We start from the raw sequence: 24,705 nt of genomic DNA on the forward strand, positions 1-24,705 counted from the left end.
AAAAAGTAACACCTGGGGATGGGAGAGGGATGGGAGAATGATGGGAGAATTATAGAATAGAGAGAGACAGGGATCCCTATTTTTGTGTATGAACCAGAAAATCCCTGGCTTATCTCAGAAAAATGCAAACTAGCATAGCAGTGGCTTTGAGAACTGAGAACTGAACTGAGATTTGAAGCACTGACCACAGAAGACAATGCAGAACTTGCAGATACAAACCTTTCCAGGTTGACCGCCTGCTGAGGCAAAGCTTCTGACTGTATTCTGAGAATTATGACAGATCCTAGACATAGCATTCATAATATCCAGAATACAACCACAAATTATTTGACATACAAACAACCAGAAAATTGAAAAATAAGGAAAATAAAATGAACAGATGCCCAGGGAGTTCCGGAAGACGGCAGCAAAGACAGGAGTGGAAGCTAGTTAGTCCCCCTGGAACAACTAATAAACAACCAGGAACAACTAGTAAATAACCTGGAATAACTGTGGGGGACAAATGTGACTGTCTACTCATCATACACCAACCTGAACTGGGAGGAATGTCGAGATCACAGCATAAAATCTGCAAGTAAAAACTGTGGACCTGAGCCGGGCCACAGCCCAAATTGCAAAGCCTCATGGTGCTAGAGAGCAGCACTCTCCCAGCAAGCAAATGTTGCTCAGCCCAGCTCCAACTGAGGTTTTAATTAACAAATGTGGACTGCTCAATACAAGCTACAAATCCCCAACAAGCAGACAGAGTCTTTTGGTGACAACTGACCTTGGAGAGCTGGAGGACCTCTCTGGGAGGGAGGGGGAGCCCAGAGGATCAGGTGCTGTCTCTGGCCGACGGATGAAACTGAGGGTGGTCATGAACTGGCCCTGAAGGGGAGATTTGTCCCTTTTTCAGCTCAGCAGAGAAAGCCTCAGCCATTTTCAGTTCCCAGCCCTCTGACCCAGACAAGGGTAGAGATAGCACAGGCAGAGAGACTATTCGAATGTAAATGATATCTCCCAAGGGAGTGTATTTTCCTATGAGGAAAGAGGTGGTGCCAAGCTCTAATACCTGCCTTCCATTCAGAACCAGACCGCAGAGCCTGGGGGAAAACAGCCATGGGCCACACTTCCTTACACCAGTCTGGAGTGTCAGGCTGACAGGTGCCACCTGCTGGGCAGTAAAGCATAGTGGCTTGAGTCCTCAAAGCATGTATCAATCTTCTAAGACACACCTTCAGGGAGACCTGATACTATTGCCTCCTTCTGAGACCTGAGCCCATTCTGGTCTGGGAAAACCTGATTGGGGTAACCAAGGAAACCAGATGCCTAAACAACAGAAAACGACAACCTACACTACGAAAAATGAAGTTATGGCCCAGTCAAAGGAACAAACTTACACTTCAGCTGAGATTCAGGAATTGAAGCAATTAATGCTAAATCAATTCAAAAAGTTTAGGGAAGATATGGCAAAAGAGATGAAGGATATAAGGAAAACACTGGGTGAACATAAGGAAGAAATCAAAAGTTTGAAAAAACAACTGGCAGAATCTATGGAAATGAAAGGCACAACACAAGAGATGAGGAACACAATGGAGGCATACAAGAGCAGATCTCAAGAGGCAGAAGAAAACACTCAGGAACTGGAGAACAAGATGCCTGAAAGCCTTCACACAAAACAACAGATAGAGAAAAGAATGGGAAAATGTGAGCAATGTGTCCAGGAATTGAATGACAACACAAAACACAGAATGTATGTGTCATAGGTGTCCCAGAAGGAGAAGAGAAGGGAAAAGGGGCAGAAGCAATAATAGAGGAAATAATCAATGAAAAATTCCCATCTCTTATGAAAGACATGTACCCCAAACAGAATAGATCTGTATAGGTCTACACCAAGACGCTTAATTATCAGATTTTCAAACGTCAGAGATAAAGAGACATCCTGAAAGCAGCAAGAGAAAAGTGATCCATCACGTACAAAGGAAGCTCGATAAGATTATATGCAGATTTCTCAATAGAACCCATGGAGGCAAGTAGGAAGTGGTGTGATATATTTAAGATACTCAAAGAGAAAAAACACCAACCAAGAATCCTATATCCAGTAAAACTGTCTCTCAAATATGAGGGGGAGCTTAAAATATTCTCTGACAAACAGACAATGACAGAGTTTGTGAACAGGATACCTATGCTGCAGGAAACACAAAAGGGAGCACTACAGACAGAAGAAAAAGACAGGAATGAGAGGTTTGGAACACCATTTTGGGAGACAGTAGCACAGCAATGTAAGTACACTGAACAAAGATGACTGTGAGTATGGTTGAAAGAGGAAGGTTAGGACTATGTGGGACAGCAGAAGGAAAGAGGAAAGATAAAGACCGGGACTATATAATTCAGTGAAACCTAGGGTGCTCAACAATTGTGATAAAAGGTACAAACATGTTTTTACATGAGGTAGAACAAATGAATGTCAACATTGCAAGGTGTTAAAAATAGGGTGGGATTGGGGGGAAAATACAATCAATGCAAACTGGAGACTATAATTAAAAGAAACATTGCATTATGCTTCCTTTAATAGTACGTTGGTGATGTTGTCTGAGTCTTTATTCTACTTTAGTTTAATGCTGTCTTTCCTTTTGTTGCTTCCTAGCTATCATGTTTTGTTTTGTCTCTCTTTCTTTTTTCTTTTTCTTTTGTCTCACTACCTTCTTTGACTCTTCCTCCTTCTCTGTGGAAGAAGTGGAGATGTTCTTATATAGATAGTGGCGATGGTGGTGAATACATAAATACATTACTGTACAGGGAACCATTGATTGTTTACTTAGGTCAGAATGTACGGTGTGTGGACAAACCGTCTTTAAAAAAATGGGTTGATAAAGAAAACTTGAGGGCACTATATTGAGTGAAATAAGACAGACACATAAGGACAAATATTGCAGGGTCTCAGTGATATGAACTAATTATAATATGTGAACTCATAGACATGAAATAGAAATTATCAGGATATAGAATGAAGCTAAAGAATGGGGAGCGGTTGCTTATTATGAACAGAATGTTCAACTAGGGTGAACTTAAATGTTTGGAAACGGACAGAGGTGATGGTACCACATTTTGAGAACAACTAACAGTGCTGAATGGTCTGTGAATGTGGTGGAAAGAGTAAGCTCAGCGTCATGTATGTCACCATAAGGAAAGTTGGAGGTTAAAAGATGGGAATGTATAAAACAGTGAATCTTGTGGTGGACAGTGTCCATGATTAACTGTACAAATATTAGAAATCTCTCTCGTGAACTAGAACAAATGTATGACACTATAACTAGAAGTTAATAATAGAGGAGAATATAGAAAATATATATACACCTATTGCAAACTATATACTACAGTTAATAGTATGTTTAACATTCTTTCATCAACAGTAACAAATGTACTATACCAAAACTATGAATCAATAATGGAGGGGGGTAGTGGTTAGGAGTATGGGAGGATTTGAGTTTCCTTTTTCTTGTCTTTGTTTCTTTTCTGGAGTAATGAAAATGTTCTAAAACTTGAAAAAAAATTTAATTGTGGTGATGGATGCACAGCTGTATGATGGTACCACAGGCAACTGACTGTGCACTTTGGATCTTCGGATAATTGTATGGTATGTGACCAATCTCAATTAAAAAAAATATATTAAAAAAGTGAACAGATGCCAAACATCAGATGACCCAAATGGTGAAATTATCAGATAAAGACTTTCAAGTGAGTTACATGAGGTAAAGGAAACTACACTTGAAATGAAAGAAAACACAGGAGCTCTCATCAGAGCAACAGAAAGTATAAAAATAACCATAAATTTTAGAACTGAAAAGTAAAATAATTCACAGACTACACTCAATATCAGAATGGATATGACAGAAGAAAGAATCAGTGAACTCGATTATAGAATCTGAAGAACAGAGAGGAAAGAAATTTGGAAAAAATTTTAAGATCAGATCCTCAAGGAACTGTGCAACAATATTAAAAGATGTAACAAGAGATTGAAGACCCAAGAAGAGAGGAGAAAGAGATTTGGGAAGAAAAAAAAAAAATAATGTATAAAGCAACAATTGTGGAAAACTCCCCAAATTTGGTAAAAAACATAAATTTACAGATTCAAGAAACACTATGAACTCCAAAAAGTATAAACTAAAACCATGTGTAGATATATCTTAATCAAATTGCTAAGAACAAAAGATAAAGAAAAACTCTTGAAAACAGCCAGAGGAAAATAACATGTTATATATAGGTAAACAATGATTGAATTGTGAATGACCAGAGATTTCTTTTCAAAAAATATAGTGGTCAGAATAAAGTGAAATAACAGTTTTATAATGCTGAACAGAAAGAACTGTCAACCCAGAATTCTATATGAAGTGAAAATATCCTTCAAGAGTAAGAAAAATTAAGACATTCTCAGAAGATGGAAAACTAAGAGAACTTTCTTTTGCTAGCTGAACTGCACTACAAAAAAAAAAGCTAAAGAAACTGCTTCAGGCCAAAGGAAAATGATATCACAGGAAAACTTGGATCTTTAGGAAAAAAAGAACAAAATAAATGGTACGTATCATCTAAAGACTATTTTCCCTTCTGAAGTTCTTTTAAATATGTATGGCTGTTGAAATAAAAAATTATAACATTGTCTTGTAGCATTTTCAATGTATAGAAATACATAACACATGATATCAATATGTGAAAGCTAATAGGGAAGAGTCTTAGGGATCTATATGATGCAAGATTTCTGCATTTAATATAAAGTAGAAATTTGATATTAACTCTAAGAATACTATAAAATCCTTAAAGAATTTATACAAGATATACCCATAAAGCAAATAGAAAAAACATTTAGAAATATTCAGATAATCCAAAAGAACGCAATAAAGGAAGTACAGAGGACTAAAATCCAGAGGGGATGAACTAAAATTGAATAATAAAATTGAGGACGTAAATCCAGCCCTATCAATAATTAAATAAGATAATGATCTGAACACTCACACTGAAAGGCAGATGTTGATGGAGTGGACAGAAAACAATACCCTATCACATGCTGCCTGCTATGAGTCATTAATTTAAACATAAATGCCAGAAAGATAGCAAATAAATGGAGAGATGATGATACAACATAGCAAAAATTGTAGAGTGTAGCCAAAGTGGTGCTTAGAAGGAAATAAATAGTATTAAATGCTTGTATTAGAGAAGTACTAAAGATAGAAATTATGTAACCAAAGTTTTCACTTTAAGAAACTAGAGAAAAAAGAGTAGATTAAACCCAAAGCAAATGGAGGGAAATAATAAAGATAACAGCTGAATTCATTGAAATTGGCAGTGGAAAAACAAAAGAGAAAATCAATGAAACCAAAAGCTGGTTCTTTGAAAAGCCAGACTAACCAAGAAATAAATTGAGAAAGCAAAAATTACTGTTATCCAGAATGAAAGATGGGATATCACCACAGACCTTAAAAGGACAGGAAGGGAATTCTATGCCCATAAATTAAGCAAATTATATGAAACTGGCCAAGTCCTTGAAAGACGCAAACTAATATAATCTGCTCAAGAAGTAGATGAGTAGAAGAGTCCTGTATCTATTAAAAATAGTGAAATTATACATAAACATCTTTCGCAAAGGAAACTATAGGCACAGATGGTTTCACTGATGAAATCTACTAGATATTGAAGGAAGAAACCTCACCAGTGCTACACAATCTCTTCCAGAAAATAGAAGAGGAGGGAACACTTACAAACTCATTTTATGAGGCGAGCATTACCTTACTGTCAAAACCATACAAAGACATTATAAAAAAATTAGACAGCAAGAGATTTTGAGAACATAGATGCAAAATCCTCAACAAAAATGTTAGCAACTTGAATTGAACACTATTTTGGAATGCAAGGCTGTTTCAATATATAAAAATCAAGCTTTGTAATACACCATATTAATTGATCAACACCACGGTAGGTTGAATTACGCATCCTGACAGACACATGTTGTTGATCTTAAACTATGCCCCCATGGGTGTGAGCCCATTGCAAATAGGACCTCTTGAAGGTATTTATTTTTAATTAAGGTATGCCAAACTGAATCAGGGTGGGCCTTACTTTGGATTACTGCAGGCTTTATGAAGAAAACCTGGGAGTCACAGAAGCAAGAAAGGAGATGACAACGCCATGCAACAGGAGGCAGAAATATAAGCCAAGGAACCAGCAGCCAGCATCAGAACGCCACAGAACTTCAGGGGAGAAAGCAAGCCTTGCCAATATCTCACTTCCTGTGGCCTCAAAACCCTAAGCCAATAAATTACTATTGTTAAACTGAAACCAGTTTGTGGTTTTTGTGATTGCAGCTCTGACAAACTAAGACAGGTTTTGGTACCAGAAGGTAGGGTGCTATTATTACAAATTCCTAAAAATGTGGCAATGGCTTTGGGATTGGGTAATTGGTAGAGGCTGGAAGAATTGTGAAGGTGCTTGATAGGAAAAGCCCAGATTGCTCTGAAGAGATTCTTGGTAGAAATATGGATTTTAAAGGCATTTCTAGACGAAAATGATGACTATCTTATCAGAAACTTTAGGAGAGGTGATTCTTGTTATAAAGTGGTCAAGAAATGGGCAAAATTGTGTTCAGATGTCCAATGGAAGGCAGTACTTACAACTGATGACCTTGGATATTTAGCCAAGAAGACTTCCAAGCCAAGTATAGAAGGTGCAGCTTGGTTTCTCCTTGCAGTTTATAGTAAAATGTGAAGGGAAAGAGATAAACTAAGAACTGAGCTCTTATGCACAAAAGAACCAGTAATAGATAATTTGGAAAACTCTCAGCCTATCCAGATAGCATGCTCTGAGTCTAGGGCCAGAAGCAGCTCTCTCGGGGCCCCTTCTCAGCTCCCAGGAAGTGAGTCCCCAAAGAATGGGGGCTACACACAAAGGTGTAGCTGGGGCGCAGCTAAGGAAATGAGGCATATACAGAAACACTGCCAAGCTGAATGGAAAGGGGTCAAGAAGGGATGAACTGAAGGAAGAATGACTTCAAGGGCAGAACCCTCGGAGGGGGTGGGGTTTGTGCACAGGTGTTCAGGGAGAATTCAGGTGTCATCCAATACTTAAAGATGGTAAGGCCTCCACCCCAGCATTGGGCAGAGCAAGGCTGCCCCCCCCCCAGTGCTCAGAAAGTGGGGTTTAGGTGCCAGAATTTGGGGAGAGGGCCACCACTGCCCCAGAGCTTGGAATGGGTGGGCCTGGAGGAAAAAGCATCCATCCACTGATGACTCTCAGACTTTGAAATTGAAAGGAGCTTGCCCTGCTGGGTTAAGGTTTGCTTGGGACCCATAATCCTTGTGTTCCTTTCAACTTCTCCCTTCTGGGATGGGAACGCCCATCCTACACCTGTCCCACCATTGTATTTTGGAATCAGATAATTTTTTTTCTAGATTTTACAGGTCTGTGGATGGAGAGGAATTTTGCTCCATGACTGAGCACACCCATAAATGATTTTCACGAGATTTTGTACTCAGATTTGCTACTGAAATGACTTAAGGCACAGACGACTGAAAGAGTAAATATGCAAATACAAATAATCCAACAGTGATTAAACAATGATTGTTCAAAGAATGAGAGCTATGCCTTCAAGGAACTAAAATATACGTACAGTTGAGATGAATGACAACTGTAAGACCAAAGGGGGAAGGATTTCAGAGGAGCTAATGTTCAAATTTCTTGTATTGAGTGGGGAGATGGTAAAAGAAATAATTTGCATTAGAACAGTAAGTAGTCAAGGGGCATGCTGTAATATCTGTGGTAATCACTAAAAGAAAAGTGAAAGAATGCATGAGTAGCAAGTTAATAGTAGATAAAAATCAATAAATTTTAAAAATTATTATTCCAAAAGACAGCAAGAGACAAACATAACAGAAAATATAATCCAAAAGGAAACGGAATTGTAAGAGAAAGTTAAGTACCGAATGGAAAAATGTGTCTGTAAATACAAAGAATATTGATTGAATATTGTCTGTACAAATCAATAATAGTAAACACTTGTAGCATTTAAATATATGTAGGTTTAACAAGTTAATAGAGGGTGTGCTGGTTTGAATGTATTATGTCCCCACAGAAAAGGCCATATTCTTTGATGCAATCTTGTGGGGCAGACATAGTAGTGGGGATTAAGTTGGAACGTTTGGATTAGGTTGTTTCCATGGAAATGTGCCCCACCCAACTGTAGGTGATAACTCTGATGAGATAATTTCCATGGAGGCATGGCCCCACCCATTCAGGGTGGGCCTTGATCAGTGGAGCCACATAAATGAGCTGACAAACAGAAGGAACTCAGTGTAGCTGTGAGTGATGTTTTGAAGAGGTGCTACAGCCAAGAGGGACACTTTGAAGAAAGCACAGGTGCTGCAGATGAGAGACAGTTTGAAGATGGCCATTGAAAGCAGACTCTTGCTCCAGAGAAGCTGAAAGAGGACAAATATCCAAGTGCAATTAAGAGAGACATTTTTGAGGAACTGCAGCCTAGAGAGGAACGTCCTGGGAGAAAGCAATTTTGAAACCAGAACTTTGGAGGAGACGCCAGCCATGTGCCTTCCCAGCTAACAGGGGTTTTCCAGAAACCGTTGGCCATCCTCCAGTGAAGGTACCCGAATACTGATGTGTTATCTCAGACACTTTATGGCCTTAAGACTGTAACTGTGTAACCAAATAAACCCCCTTTATAAAAGCCAATCCATCTCTGGTGTTTTGCATTCCAGAAGCATTAGCAAACTAGAACAGAGGGGAAATAAATAATAATTTTTAAAATAATTCACATGAAGACAAGAAGGAGAAACAAAATATAAAAATATGTGGGTCAAAGAGAAAAGTAGGAAAATGATAGCTATATGCTCAAATAAAGCTGTCATTACATCAAACGTAGACAAAATAATCCAAGCTAAAGTCTAGGATTATCTGAGTGGATTACAAAAAGTCAACAGAAGTATATGCTGCTTACACTTGATGTATTTTCAATATGAGAAAAAAGTTTAAAAATAAAATAATGGGTAATTATAAACAATGTAAAAATTACACATAATAGATCATATAGTCCAGCTATATTGTCATGCAAAATAGATTTTAAAGCAGGATGCATTATTAGCTATAAGGAGGGACCTTTCATAATGATAAAGTGTCATTCCACAAGAAAAATACCAAACTCATATCTGTTTGCCCCCAATAATATAGCTTCAATATGTATAATTCAAAACTGGACTAAAATTAAAGGAAAAATAGACAAATCCATAGTCCCAACAGGGGATAAAAAGACAGAATGCACAGTCTTTCCAAGGATACATGAAATATTTACCCAAGATGACCATATAATGGTCACAAAGGAAGCAACAATGATTTTCAATAAAACCAAATCATTCGAAACAGACTACCTGATCATGATGGAAATAGGTTAGAAATCATTAATAAAAAAGATTACTATAAAAGTTCCATCTGCTTGGAAAATTAGTGATATGTTTCCCAATAAACCATGGGTCAGAAAGGAATTAAAAAGAAATTAAATAATGTTTGTGCTAGATAATATTGAAAGTAAAATATATCAAAATTTATGGAGTGTAGCTAAACCAGTGTTTAGAATGAAATAATCATAGCTTTAAATGCAAACAAGAAAAATAAAAAATAAATTATCATTTATATTAAGAATCCAGAAAATAATAGGAAATCATAGGGAAAGAAATTAGAGTTGGGGTAGAATTGGCAAAGGGGATCCTGCCACAAGAAGGGGCCAACATGGGGAATGCTGTTTGTCCTCATGGGCCGTCAACTCCCTTCCTTCCACCAGAGGCACCAGGTGGTCTAGCCTGGGGAAACTAGAGGCACCAGGTGGTCTAGCCTGGGGAAACTCCTTCAATATGCCCCCTCAGCACCTAAGAGAACCACTAGATGGAAGATCAACAAGTACACTGAACAATGAAACAACCAACCAATCCAATCCAACTGGCATATAGCTCACTCCACACCACAGAAGCAGAACACACGGTATTTTTATGTGCCCATGGAACAATTACCAAGATAGACTATAAAAATTTTAAAAAAGAAGAAACATCAATGAACTTAAAAGAATTGAAATCACATAGAATATGATAACTGACAATAATGGAATGAAACTGGAATTCAATAACAGAAAGAAAAGAAGAAAGTCTCTAAACTTGTGGAAATTAAGGAGCACACTTCTAAATAATCCATGGATCAGTGAGAAAGTCTCAGAGAAAATTTAATAAAAATCACACAGAACTGAATGAAAATGAAATATATCAAAATGGGTGGAATGCAGCTAAAGCAACGCTGAGAGGGAAATTTATTCCCCTAAATGCTTACATTATTCAAAGAACTGTCTTAAATAAATAATCTAAGGTCCTATCTCAAGAAATTAGAAGAGTAAAATAAACTCATAGTGAGCAGAAGTAAAGAAATAATAAGGATAAAAGCATAAATTATTGAAACTGAAAATAGGAAACCAACAGAGAAAATGAATAAAACAAAGACTGGTTCTTCAAATATCAACAAACTTCTAAGAATTCTGTCAAAAATAACAAGAAAGAAGACAGAAGTCACCAATTTGAGGAATGGCAAAGGGGATATTATATAGATTTCACAGCCACTAAAATGATAAGAGAATATTATGAACAATTTTATACTCATAAATTCAATAATAATTCTAAGTTAGGGACCAATTTTCAAAAGCTACAAACTACCAAAATTCAGCCATGACAATATAAACTGAATTGTTAAATAACTATTAAAGAAATGAATTTGTAATTAAAGAGCTCCTGAAAAAGAAAACTCCAGGCCCAGATGGTTTCACTGGAGAATTCTACCAAATATTTAAAGAATTGGTACCATCCTACAGAAACTTTTCCAGAAAATGGAAGAGAAAGGTATAAGCTACAATACATACACCTGATGCCAAGCCAGGCAAAAATAGTGCAAAAAATATATATTACAGCCAATAACTCTCATAAACTTAGATGCAAAAATCCTCAACAATATATTAGCAAATAGGATCCACGAATGTCTAGAAAGAATTATACACCATGACCAAGTGGGATATTTTCCAGCTATGCAAAGCTGGTTCAACCTATGAAAATCAACCAATGTAATTCACAATATTAACAAGCTAAAGAAGAATAATCATATGATTATATCATTTAATACAGAAAAAAGTTGACAAAATCTACCATCCATTCATGATAAAAAGTCTTAGAAACTTAGGAATAACAGGGAATTACATCAAATTGCTAAACAGCATCTACAAAATAATTTACAGCTGCTGCCATATTTAATAATAAATGACTGAATGCTTTCACTCTCTCATCTGAAACAGAACAAGGATATCCCCTCTCACTGCTCTTATTCAACACAGTATTAGATGATCTAGCCACTTCAGTGAGGCAAGAAAAAGAAACAAAAGGTGTACGTATTGGAAAGGAATAAGTAAAATAGTCCCTCTTTTCAGATGACATATCTGTCTAAATAGAAAATTCTAAGGAGTCTAGGGAGAAAATAAAATCTCCTAGAACTAATAAGTGAATTTAACAAGGTGTAAGGATACAAGATCATAAGATCAACACATAATAATAATCACATTCCTGTATACTAACAAAGAACATGAAAAAAACAAAATTAAAACCCTAACAGCATGTTAAATCACTTGAAAGAAAATCAAATACTTGGATATACATTTAATTAAGAACGTACAGGATCTGTATGCCGAAAACTACAAAATGCTGATGTTCACAGAATGGAAGAAATGGAAGAGTCAGCACAGTAAAGATGTCATGTCTCCCCAAATTGATCTGTAAGTTTAATGTAATTCCTATCAAAATCCCAGCAAGGTTTGTTGTACTCATAGACAAACTTATTCTAAACTTCATGAGTGAATGCACAGGTCCTAGAATAACTAAAATCATCCTGACAAAGAAGAATAAAATGGGAAGAATCGCTTTACCTTACATAAAGGCTAACTCCATGGGTGCATAATCAAGACAGGGTGGGGCTGGCAGAGGGACAGGCCAGTAGAACATACTAGAGAGTCCAGAAACAGACCCACACAAATATGTCCTAATGATTTGTGACAAAGGTTCAAATCATTTCAATGCAGGAAGGATAGCCTTTACAACACGTGGTAAGGAAGCAATTAGACATCCATAGGCAAATAAATAAACAAAGAAACATAACCAAACTTGACCTAACCTTTACTATTCATAAAATAATTAACCCCAAATGAATTGCAGATTTAAATATGATACATAAAACTATAAAACTTTTAGAAAAAAAATAGGAGAGGGTGTTTGGGAGCTAAGGATAGGCAAAGAGTTCCTAAACTTGACACCAACAGCTGGTCCATAACAGGAAATTTAGATAAACTGGGCTCCATCAAAATTTAAAACATTTGCTCTGCAAAATATCCTGTTAAGGGAATTAAAAGGCAAGCCACAGAACTGGAGAAAATATTTAGAAACCACATATCCAACAAAGGGCTAGTATCTAGAACATATAAAGAACTCTCAAAACTCAACAGTAAAAAATAAATACTCCAATTAGAAAATGGGAAAAAGACATGGACAGACATTTCATGGAAGAAGTTATACAGATGTAAGTAAGCCCATGAAAAGAGTTTGACATCATTAACCATTAGGGAAATGCAAATTAAAACATAAGAAAATATGTCTACACGTGTATCAGAGTACCTAAAATTACAAAAGCCATGATATCACCAAATGCTAACAAGGATGCAGGGAAACTGTGTCACTTATACATTCTATATAAGGGTAAAATGCTACAACCACTATGGAAAACAATCCGGCAGTTTTTTATAACACTAAACATGCAATAACCATACAAACCAGCTTTTGCATTCTTGAACATTTATCCCAGAGAAATGAAAACTTATGTTCATGCAAAAACCTGCTTGGGAATATTCTTGGCATCTTCATTTGTAATAGCCCAAAACTGAAAACAGTCTAATGTGAATGGCTAAATAATCTGTTTCACATCCATATCATGGAATATTACATAGCAATAAAAACGAGCAAATTATTGATAAATGCAACAGCCTGGTTGAACCTCCAGGGAATTATGCTGAAAGCACAAAAGTCAATCCCAAAATGGTAATTCTGTATGATCTCATTCATATAACAATTTTTAAATGACAAAGTTTTAGAAATGGAGAATAAAATAGATTAGTGATTGCCAGGAGTTAGGGTCAAGGGGCCTGGGTGGCGTAAGGGAGGTGGGAGTAGTTATAAAAGAGAATAGGGGGGATCTTTTTGGTGAGATAATTGATTTATATCTGAACTGTGATGGTGGATATGTCAACTGACACGTGATAAAACTGAATAGAACTAAATACACAGACACACAGACACACACACATCAATGTGCAGACACACACTCATACACACATATGCATTAACAGAGATGAAACTGGAGACATCTGAATCAGATCTGTGGATTGTATCAATGTCAATATCCTGGTTGTGACATTGCACTAAAGTTTTCCAAGATGTTACATCAGGGGAAACTGAGCAAAGTGTACACTGCATCATTCTGTATTATTGATTCTAACTCTATATGAAACCTTATTAATGTCAAAGTAAAAGTTTAATTGAAAAAAGTATATTTGGAAAAGGAAGTATAAGATTATAATAATCAACATCATCACATTATTGATGTAAAAAAGTGAAATAACGAGCAGCATCAGCAAAGGAAAATAGCAATCAATGTTATTTGCCACATAAACAAGAAATGTAATATAAAATATATACTTATCTTGATAGATGTAATAACAAAGCCCTTAACTTTTTTCCATTTTTGAAAAAAAACTGTTAGCAAACTAGGAGTAACAGGAAATTCTCTTAATCTGAGAAAGAACATGTATCAAAAATATATAGTAAACAAAAAATAATGAAATTTTAAAAATTAAAAAATATATAGTAGCCATAGTATTAAATGGTGAATTATTTAAACCTATCCTCTGAGACCAAGAACAGGATTAGCATACCCACTCTCACTGCATTTACTGAACTTGAACTAAAGACCCTAAGCAATGCAATCAAGTAAGAGAAACGAATAAAAGGCATAAGAAAAAAAGGAAACTCTCATTATTCATTTATGATGTGACGATGTATATAGAATCCACAGGAAAACTATGATAATAAGTCAATGAACACAGTTAACTTTCTAGAAAATAATTTAATATACAAAGCTGTTATGGGTTTACTTGAGTCTCCCTATAAGATATGGTCAAGTGTGACTGTGACCCTATTTGGAAACAGGATCTTTGAAGATGGGATTAGTTAAGATGAGGTCTAACTGGAATAAAGAAGACCCTGATGTCCTCATCAAAAGGGGAGAAATGGACAGAGACTGCGAGAGAAGACAGCATGTGACAGAGGCAGAGATCAACTTACTCCAAGGCAATCTTGAAACCTAAGTATGAAATTAGAGGACTTACACTACCAGAAATCAAGAGATATTATAAACCACGATCATTAAGTCAGTGTGATATCCATGTACATACAGACATATGGACAAACGGAATGAAACCGAATGTCCAGAAACAAACCAACAATAAATAGCCACCTGATTTATGACAAAGGTCCAGAAAGAGTAGGGAAAGTGGTTTTTTTCTTTCAATAAATGGTACTAGTCAATTAGGTATTCATCTTTTTAAATTTATCTTGCCTCCTAATCCACACCATACACAGAAATCAATTCCAAATGAATGCAGATAGAAACATGAAAGGTTAAACAAGGAACACTTTAGAAGGAAATATAGTATAATATTTTCATGTTCTTGGATAGGCAAACATTTACTGAATGATGCCAAATGCACAAAACAAATAGAAAAGACATAGTAAATTGAAATACATTAAGAATAAAATTTTCTGTTCATCAACAGACACTATCAAGAGCATCAAAAGGCAAGCCACAGAGTGGGAGAGAATATTTGCAACACATGTATTTGATAAAGGATACATATCCAATTCTCCTACAAATCACTAAGAAAATGTCTGACAACCAAATAGAAAAATGCACAAAAGGCTTGAACAGGCACCTCACAAAGGAGATATGCAAATGACAAACATAGGAAAAGGCACTCAACCTCACTGATCACCAGAGAAATGGAAATAACCAAGGTGAGAAACAGCTACATATCCACTGGAATGGATGACAAAGAAAAGACTTGCAGTACTTGCTAGTTCACTAAGGGGTGGTGAGATTGCAACTGGAGCTCTTATGGGTATATAATCACAGGTATAAATCCAACAGAAGGACATGCATGCATTCAGCAAAATAATACATATAGGAATGTGTATGGCAGTGTTATTGGTAATAACCAAAATCTGGAAACAATGCAATAGAAAGTCTAATGAAGTGTGAAATATCCCTAAAAGGAATATTATATGTCACAGCAAGAATGAGTGGACCACAATTTCATACAACCAAATGAATGAATCCCACAACTAGAAGGTTGTACAAAAGAAGTCAGTTACAAAAACAAATGTCAAGTGGTGTTAGGAAACACTAACTATGGAGTTAGAAGTCAGCATCCTTGTTCCACCGGGTGTAGTGACCTGAAAGGGGCAGAAGGGAGAGCTTTCGTGGGGAAGGGGGGCTGGTAATGTTGCTTCTTTGTCTTGACCTTGATCTTGAATGGATGTGCTCACTTTTTGGAAATTCACAGAGCTAGGCACATACAGTTTAGACACTTCTCGGTATGAGTGTTATACTTCATTTTACATTAGAAAAACCACTAGGACTCAGCCACAAGTATATTCAGAATAAAATGGAGAGCATTCCAAAACCATAAGAGATAAAATAATATATCATACACATTATTTAAGATGTTTAAAAATTCATAATAAAACAAATACTGGGAAGAAGGCAGATAGGAAAAAAAAGATAAAATCATAAATCAATTAATTAGAGTAACATAAAAGACAACAAAACTGATTAAAAAATTAGACCTAGCTCTTTGGGGGAAAAAAATCAATAAAAAAAACGTGTCAAGATGAATCAAGAAACAGAAAAACCACAAATATACTACAATAGGAATGAAAAGGGAGATTCGTCAACAGATAAAGATTTTACAAAGTTATTCACAAATACTATGTAGAGCTTAAAGTAATGAATTTGAAAATCCCAGTGAATGCAAGATTTTTTTGTGAAGTAGATAACTACAACTGACTCATGGAAATGTAGAAACCAGAAAAGAAAGTTGCCAGGACATCAAAGTACTAGCTTACCAACCAGCTCCCAGTCCAGATGATTTTTACGGTTAAATTATTTGCAGCATTCAAGACTTGTACTCACACAAGTGCAAAAGAACGAGCAATTCTACATGCATGTTACCAGGGGCTCACAGATCTAATACATGTGAACACGCAGCATTTGTCAGGGTCACATATGCATGTAGGTGGAAAACCTCAGCGGCAAAAACATAAAAGCAAAATGATCATTAAAAACAGTAAACGCTGGACAACTTGGGAGTCTTGTAGGAAAGGTCCCCTCATTTCTACCCAGGGGACAGACACATGGAAAGGAACAACACCCTTCTTCCACATGATGCCTTCTTTTCAGGCTGGGACAGGACTGCCTCAGCCATCTGGAAATTATAAGAGGAACAGAAACAAAGCTCTGATAACTGTGAAGCAGAAAGATGATAAAGACCCGCATCTTTGTTCTGGGCATTGAACATCTGAATTAGCCAACCCTGGAGCTGCTCGAGCCCCAGACCTCGTTTTATGTGAGATAATAAGCCTTCCTTACTGTTTAATCCATTTGAGGTGGGCATTCTGTTACTTGCAGATGAACAGAGTCTAATAATGTACAAAATAAAAGACAAATTCAATTTAAACTGAAAGAAAAAAAGTAGAGGGAAAAAAACTAAGAATTAAAAAATAAATAAATGAGGTGCAAAATTTTACTATACTATATGACAAAGGCGACATCCAAAGAAGTGTGGAAAGGAAGGGTTACTGTATAACTAGTAATGGGAACTATTTTTTGGAAAAATATAAAAGCCAGACCATCATGTCATACTTTATCCAAAATTAATTATAGATAAATAGGAGACACTTCATCGAAATAAAATCAAAATATAAAAATACAACAGGAAAGTAAAGGTAAATAGTATCTAATCTTTGAATTGGTCATGAATTTCTGAAAATACAAACAATGGAAAATATTGCAAATGGACAACCAAATTATTTAATCACATACACTTTTAAAGTCTCTATGTGAAAATATTTTTAATTCAAGGGCAAACAATTTATTGGAACAAGTTATTTCATCCAAATAAGTATCAATTCTCTTCTGAAAGAGGTTGTATGAGTTGACAAGAAAAATTTCACCCCCAATTAAAATGGAAAGGACCTGAGATAAAACTTACAAAATTCAAACTGCATATGACAAAAAAATTATATTTTAAAACGTATAACCTCATAAATCAGCAATGCAAATTTAGTAATATTCAATTTTTCATTTTGTGACCAAATTAACAAAAATGTTTACTAAATTACTCTGTGCTTTGAGTATGTGATATCACAGAGATTCCCATTACTACTGGTAGGTGTGAAAATTGTGAACCTTTCTGTAAATAATTTGAAAATATGTTTCAAGTGCATCAGGGACCTAAAATAATTCATTAACCTTGGTTTGATAATTTCACTTCTTAAAAAATGTGATAAGGAAATACAGATATAATTAAAATTGTATGTATTTTGAATGTTCATTACAACACTATTCTATACTAACACGGCAAAAATACCTGAATATTCATCATACAGGATTATAAAATAAATGATGGCTTTCTGTAAAGCTGAGTGTGTTTCCGTTGAAAATCATACTTCTGAAGAATAAAGGAATGAGGAAATACCCCCAATATAGCAGTATGTGGGTAAGTCAGGATATAAAATATATAGACAGTAAATAACAATTTGATAAATACACATATTCTCTATGTATGGATGGAAGAAAAACGAAAAATAAAATAAAGAAATGCACCAGAAAGGCATTTATTTCTTGGTTCAGAGATTATAACTGACATTTATATTCTTCTTTTCATTTACCTGTATTTTCTGAACATTCTACCCAAAACGAGCATGTATCAATGTTATCTTCAAAAGGAAGCAATACATGTTACTTCTAATGCAATTCTTAATTGCCTCTTTTCCTTTTACTCGAATGAGGCAGCAGTGTTTTGGTTCTCAGCTCTGTTGCAAGCGGTTCTGCACAAGGGTTCAGAACGGTTGACATTTTCCTTGGGAAACACGCGGTAAGAATGCTAATCCAAGAAGACAATGAAGTTTATTTCTCTTCCGTGCACAGCCTGGAGTCTCTATTAGAACAGCTTATGAGGGAAGCGAGGAACTCCTATTCCCCCCACCCACCTGCCCGTGCTCCCTCCTTACTCACTAGGACACCCCCTGACCTGAACCCCAAACGAGGTTCCCGGCGGCACCAACCGCTGCCGCCCCCAGGTAAAGCGGCTCACCTGAGCTGTGAAAGGTGGCTTCTACTTCCTCACCAGGCTACCCTGTCTACTGGTGCCTGTAACCTGGCTCACTGGTTGGAACTTCTGAGCCCTGAGAATGTGGGGCAATTTGTACAAAGCAGAGCAGACCAGGGCATGTTAACAGTGTCATCCCCAGCTCAGGGAGGGTGGGGTCTCAGGGCTGGCAATCACTGCACAACAAGCAATTACCACTCTGTGAATTAGCAGCAGCCACCAGGCCCTCCTGGGAATGTGGCATCATAGGGGCTGGGGGGCATTTGATTCCTGGCCAAAGCCAACTTTTAGTAAGACTCAAAATTGACAAGCAAGGGTAGAAGAAGCACTTTGGAGGATAGACGAAGCCTCCCATTTCCCTGAGTAATTGCTGGAACTGGGAGGCTGAGCTGAGGGCAGTGAGGAACTCTAAGTCGGCAGGCTCCAGTGCGGGTAGCTGGGCTTGTGCCTCGACTTACCAGGCCTGGGCCAGGGGACCTGATATCACCCCCTGGGGAGGGTAGTAGGTACGGGCGTGAGTGCCCTCTGCAGCCCCCCTGAGCCTGAGGAGCGAGGTCAGGGCAGCTCCCTTTTCCTCACCCAAAATGCCACTGGCAGGGGAGGCTTGCCGGAGGAAACCGCCTTTCTCCCAACTGCCCTTTCCCCACTTCCTTATCTTACCCACTCACTCCCTGGTGCCAAGGCCACTCCTGCCACTGCCAGCGCGCATGCACCGTGGCCAGAACAACCCCCGCCCACTGCAACGGCTCCTGCGTCCTCTCAGAACCAATCCTAGCCCCTCTCCCTTCAATATTGCCATTTTAGGCTACTTCACCCCCTTTCCAGCCCTGCCCTTCTTACCAGCCTATATAACCTGTGATCACCCCTAAATAAAGCCTCTTTGGCGCATACTCCTACTGGATGAAGAGTGTCTTGTCCTTATCGCCGCCCTCCACACCTTGCACGCCTCTCGCCGAGGACCCGGCCAAGTCCTCCGCCTCTCCCTCGCCTCCGGGAAAGAGCCCCCGCCGCCGGTACCCTTTAAGCAGCCCCGAGAGCTGAGGGCTCAGCTACCGGCCGCCCCTCCCCCCAGAAGCAGTAACTCCGACCGCACTCCAGGCCAGTGGGAAGGGTCCGTGTGGCTCAGCTGCTGCCTCAGGGGCAGAAGGCTGGACCAGAAAGAGTGCTGGGGGGCAGGGGGGAGAATAAGGGAGTCACATAACCATCTCAAGTTAGGAAAGGATGTCCTGGGTCAGCCATAGCATATCCTCCCCAGGAAATCTGCTTTCCTACCCCAGCACCCCCATATGTCAATTAGTGCTACACAACCAAGACTCTCTAGTCTTGGGGCCTCGGTTTCCCAAATGCAATAGCATAGAAAAGCATGGAGATGCCTGGGCAGGGGAGGCTGTGTTGGTGAGCTTTAAGGCTTCGCTCCCCAGCTCCCTAACTATTGCAACCACTGCATGGCTGCTTTTACAACTGTTTAATAGATCTGCCTTCCAAGTGAGATTCTATGAGATCAGGTTTTCTAGAGCTAAAGAAAATCTTGAGAGCTAAAATTTAGTTCCCAGCAGCTCAGACCATGTGCTTCTCTATGTACACAGGATGGACCTAAAGCTTTCTCAGCCTCTCCTGGTCCCAAATCTATTCTGTGCTCTAAAAAGGAGCAGATAACAGCCCTGCTTGCCCTCACTTTGTCCAGGAATGGAAGCCCACAAAGCAAACCCCCAACCTCTCTCCATGTCGCCCGCCAAGCTGGTGAATGGTGCCAGGGGAAAAGTGGTCCAAAGGGCCTGCGGACAGTTGGTGATTTTTCTCAGGGGACCTGCAGTAGTGGAAGGGAATGAGCCCCCAGGCCAGCAATATTAGGGCAGAGAAGGGAGGACATCCTCAGCTAACATGCCTTGAAAAAATGCCTCCACAAAGCTGTGGCTGGTATTGAACTCCAGGCAGGCCATGTTTGTGGGGGGAAAAAAAAAACCATCCTTTCCTTCTTCCATTAATGACGCCAACACCCAAACATAATCCTAAATGAAAAATCTCATCAGAATGGACCTCTCCTGGCCTTTCTCTTCCCTTGGTCTTTATAAGGAATAGACATCTGGAAGGGGGCTGGGAAGTGCCCCAGGACATGGAGGTTGGTCATCCTGGCGGCCACCCAGCTGGGGGGCTCAGCATGGGAGCCTCAGATCTCTGGCCTTGAGCTTTAGCCCACAGTGTGGTAAGGAGCTGCAGGCAGGGTGCTGCGGGGCAGGGGGCCATGTTCTGGGCCTGCCTGTGCCTCTCTCCTTTGCTGGGGACAGGGGTGGACATGATCAGAGAAGCACAAGGTCCCAGCTGCCGGAAGTGACACTGCAGGCTGCCTGGGTGTGGTCTCACAGGGGGCAGTGCAGCCCAGTGCTGTGCCAGGGTCTTTCCATTGACTAGCCCCTCTCTTCAACAAGGAGACTCTTACTATCTGCCTCTTCCATCTGAGGGAAACTAAGGTTCAGGGAAGCTCAGAAGAATCAGAGCTGGGAACCACACAAGTCAGCGAGCCCACATCAGCGAGCCCCGTGCATGGAACGTACTTTTGTACAGTATGTGCTTCCCTCTAGTCTTACACCAAACAGCTCCCCACACACCCCCACTTTTGATCCCAGCAGGAATCATGAGCTAAAGGCCTTGTTAAACCCTCCTTTGGAGATTTCTGGCTGAGCAACGTGAAACAAAGCCAAGTAGAAATTTGTGGGTCTCCTGGGACAGTTCTCAGAACGGAAGGAAAAACAATGCCCCCAATGCGAAGAACAAGGGCCTCCTCAAATCTTGTGGGAGCTGGATGAGCTACTGTCCCATGAAATCCTGTCCCTGGGAGTTGTGGGTGGGGGTGCGGGGGTGTGAGAGGCTACTGGGTGGTCCCAGTGCCCAAAAACTCTAAGCACAGCACAGAGTGGATTAATATTTTGCCTAGAGCTACCCGGCAAGCTGGAGACACAGACCTCTGATGTCAGCATCCAGCGCTCCCCCATCAAGAGTGCACTTCCAGGATGAGATGATTTAATTAGTATTTGTCCAGCTCCCTGCAGCGAAAGGCGATCACCCACTCCTTCCCCACTCTGAAGGGGCTGAGTAACCCACGGTCTCTGGATACCACTTCATCTAAAATGCCTGGGTGACTCACCCTCCCTGAGGTTTCCTCCAGGCCATTTACTTTAAGAAAACACCCATTTGCTCCCTAATTTAAACGATTTCTCTTGGTTTAAATGTTAAAGAAATTACTTGTTTTTTGTTAGTTTGATTGTCTGCTCTGGTTATTTTTAAGTTAATATCGATGAAGATTAATATGCATTAGCATATATACATACATGTAGATAGATACAGATGATATATAGAGCTATGGATAAATAGATATGGTTATGTAGTTACAGATATATAGAAATAGAGATGATATAGACATACAGATATATAGACATGAATATATATATAGCTATATAGATATAGATATAAATCATCTTTGCAGGGAACCTTTCCCAAATGCTTTGTGTAATGAGCCCAAAGAGAGTGGGTCTCCTCCAAGGAGCCCCTCCCTCCTAAGCATGACTCATCATTGCCCCTGCCTTCCTTTGGCTCCAGACCCTACCCCCACCCTCACCTATTTTCTCTCTGACATGAACGCCCTTTATTTATAAATTGCCTGGCCCCTCCCAGCCTCATCTTCCACCTGAGCCACGGCTGAGTCTCCTTTCACACGCTCCCCGTGGTCCTAATCCCCTGTCCTCGTTTCACCCTGAATCCTGGTTTTAATACACCCGGGACCTGGATAACAAACATTTGCTACAGCCCATTCCATTCCCTGCTTTCCGGATAACTTCTCCTTAAAAGCCGTAAGCTGCCAAGCAGGCAGATGACATCGGGGATATGCAGTTATTAAGGGCAGATTTCAAACTGACCAAAGGATACATTTTAACATAAAGCCCACTTGAAAACCAGCTTCCCTTCCAACTCAATTACTCTCAGGCCCCCCTACCCCCACCCCGCTCTCGGAACCTAGAGGCCAGCGCCGGTTGGCTTCTGGGTATTTGAGGCTGGTTTCCCTGGCAACGGCGGAGGCCCAGATACCGGAAACAGGAAGCGGAGGACAAGGCGCCTCCTACTGGCTCAGAGACGTGGCGAGGCCAGCGCGGCAGGTCGCCTTCCACCCACTGCGGGCCCTGGGGGAGCAGAGGCGGGGGTGAGGGAGCCAGGGGAGGGGCCCGATGGTGAGCAGCCTCAGAGGGTCGCTCAGAGCGAAGGCAGGTACCATGACGGCCATGAGCCACCGCTTCCCCAGGCAGCCACTCCCTGCAAGCTCCTTTAGCATCGGGGTTGAACGAAGGGAATCCACCGTCCGGGCTTCCCCTTACCAGGGGGAATCCCAACGCGAGCAAATTTACATTGTGGTTATACCCAGATCAAGGCGGACTAAGCATCCCCAACCCCCCACCAGAGCCTCGCAGTCTGAATCCTGAACCCCAAGACACTGCCATCCTGAACCCCCGACACCGCCATCCTGAACCCCAGACACGGCCATCCTAAACCACAGACACTGCCATCCCGACCTTCTGATATTGCCATCCTGACCCCCAGACATTGCAGATCACATCCTGACCCTCTAGGATGTCACACCACAGTCATCAACCCCCTCCATGATGCCACAAACAAAACTCCAAGCCCAAAATACCATCAAACACTGCATGTCTGCCATTGCATCACAGCCAACTACTGAGCTTCCGGTTAGATGATCAGACCTACCCGTGGCTCTACCTCTGACACGGGGTGGAGTGAGGCTCCCACCAAGGAATGTCCGATTCCCCCCCTCACCATCCCAGCCCATCCTGGGGGGCCAGTCTCCCATTGCTCCCCTGCCCCATATCACTGACAAGCTCTGCACGGCTTCACCCTGCTCTGCACCCCTCCCACCCTCGACTGCTCCTCAGATGGATCCTTCCACCCTGGTCCTCAAGGAGCAAACCCCAGTATCCCCTCCCCTGGATTCTCAGTACCCCAACATCACTTAACCCTTTCCTGTTCCTAGTTAATGTTGGAGGTCTTTGCTAAGGGTTTATCCAGCCTTTGCTTGCATGGGCTGCCCTTTATCTCCCAGGCAGCTCTTATTAGTAGAGACATCTTCCTCTCCAAAGTACAGAAGTGTGTGTGTGTGTGTGTGTGTGTGTGTGTGTGTGTGTGTGTGTGTGTGAGCATGAGTGTGGCTATGTGAGCCTGGGCCTGAGTGAGGGCCAATCGGATAATTCTTTAATCCTTTGCTGATAAGACTCAGCCACCGTGCCCTCTGTGCAGCCTAAGAGCTCCCACCTCTGGCCCCTGACATTTCAGGGAGGGCATCGAAGGCCCCGGGGTGGCCAGGCCCTGGCAACCAGCCGCTGCCCTGACCTGCACACCCACCATCATGGCCACTCACCCCACTGTGCCAGTTCCACACAGTGGCTCACAGTGACCCTGTCCAGGGTCCCTCGTTTTGATAAGCGTCCCAACTCCTTGCTTGCTATGTGCACCTCTTGACTTCATGGGCCCCTCTTAACTTTGAGGGTTACCAGTTTGGGTAAAAGGCCACCTGTCTCTTGTCCTCAGTCCTGAAAAATTGTCGTCCATTACCCAGAAGAGGAGGAGGAAGATGCAAAGTACCATTGGGAAGAGTCCCCGGACCGGCGGCCCACATCAGCACCAAATAATAACTCATCCTGAGTTATTCAGCTCGTCAGTCTCCCCACTTCTCACCACCCTTGTGACTCACTTTTCTATTCATGTTGTAAGACCTAAGAGGGACTTCTCTGGCTGTACCCTCTCCTGCCTCTGCCACAGGTCACACTTGTCATAAAGTGGCTCTGGAAAGCCTGTTGCCTTCTCCAGCCACCCCTCCAGGACCCTGGCTGCTTTGGGGGCCACCTGGCCCAAGAAGCACCACCCAGTTGGGGCCAGGGGACCCTGCTTTCCTGAAACACCGCCTTCCAGAGCACTTCCCGCTTGAAACCTCTCTGAGCCACCTCCCACCGGGCAGTAGAAACATCAGCATCTACAGCAGCATCAGCAGAGAGGACGGGGAGAGGGACTGCTTGTGGTAGTCGTCACTTGCTGGGGGCACGGGGGGTCCAGTGGCTGCTGCGTCTGCAGAGGCACTGGAGCAGGAAGTGGGGGTCCCG

At 40.5% G+C, this 24,705-nt stretch overlaps 1 protein-coding gene across 1 annotated transcript in view; it reads right to left on the bottom strand.

Annotated features, from left to right (window-relative positions):
• GRID1 (glutamate ionotropic receptor delta type subunit 1) overlaps positions 1 to 24,705 on the bottom strand; it is a 737,595-nt gene that overhangs the window by 199,768 nt on the left and 513,122 nt on the right. The gene's annotated exons all lie outside the window — the stretch shown is intronic.

Source organism: Choloepus didactylus, chromosome 15 (assembly GCF_015220235.1).
Source record: "Choloepus didactylus isolate mChoDid1 chromosome 15, mChoDid1.pri, whole genome shotgun sequence".
NCBI lineage: Eukaryota > Metazoa > Chordata > Mammalia > Pilosa > Megalonychidae > Choloepus > Choloepus didactylus.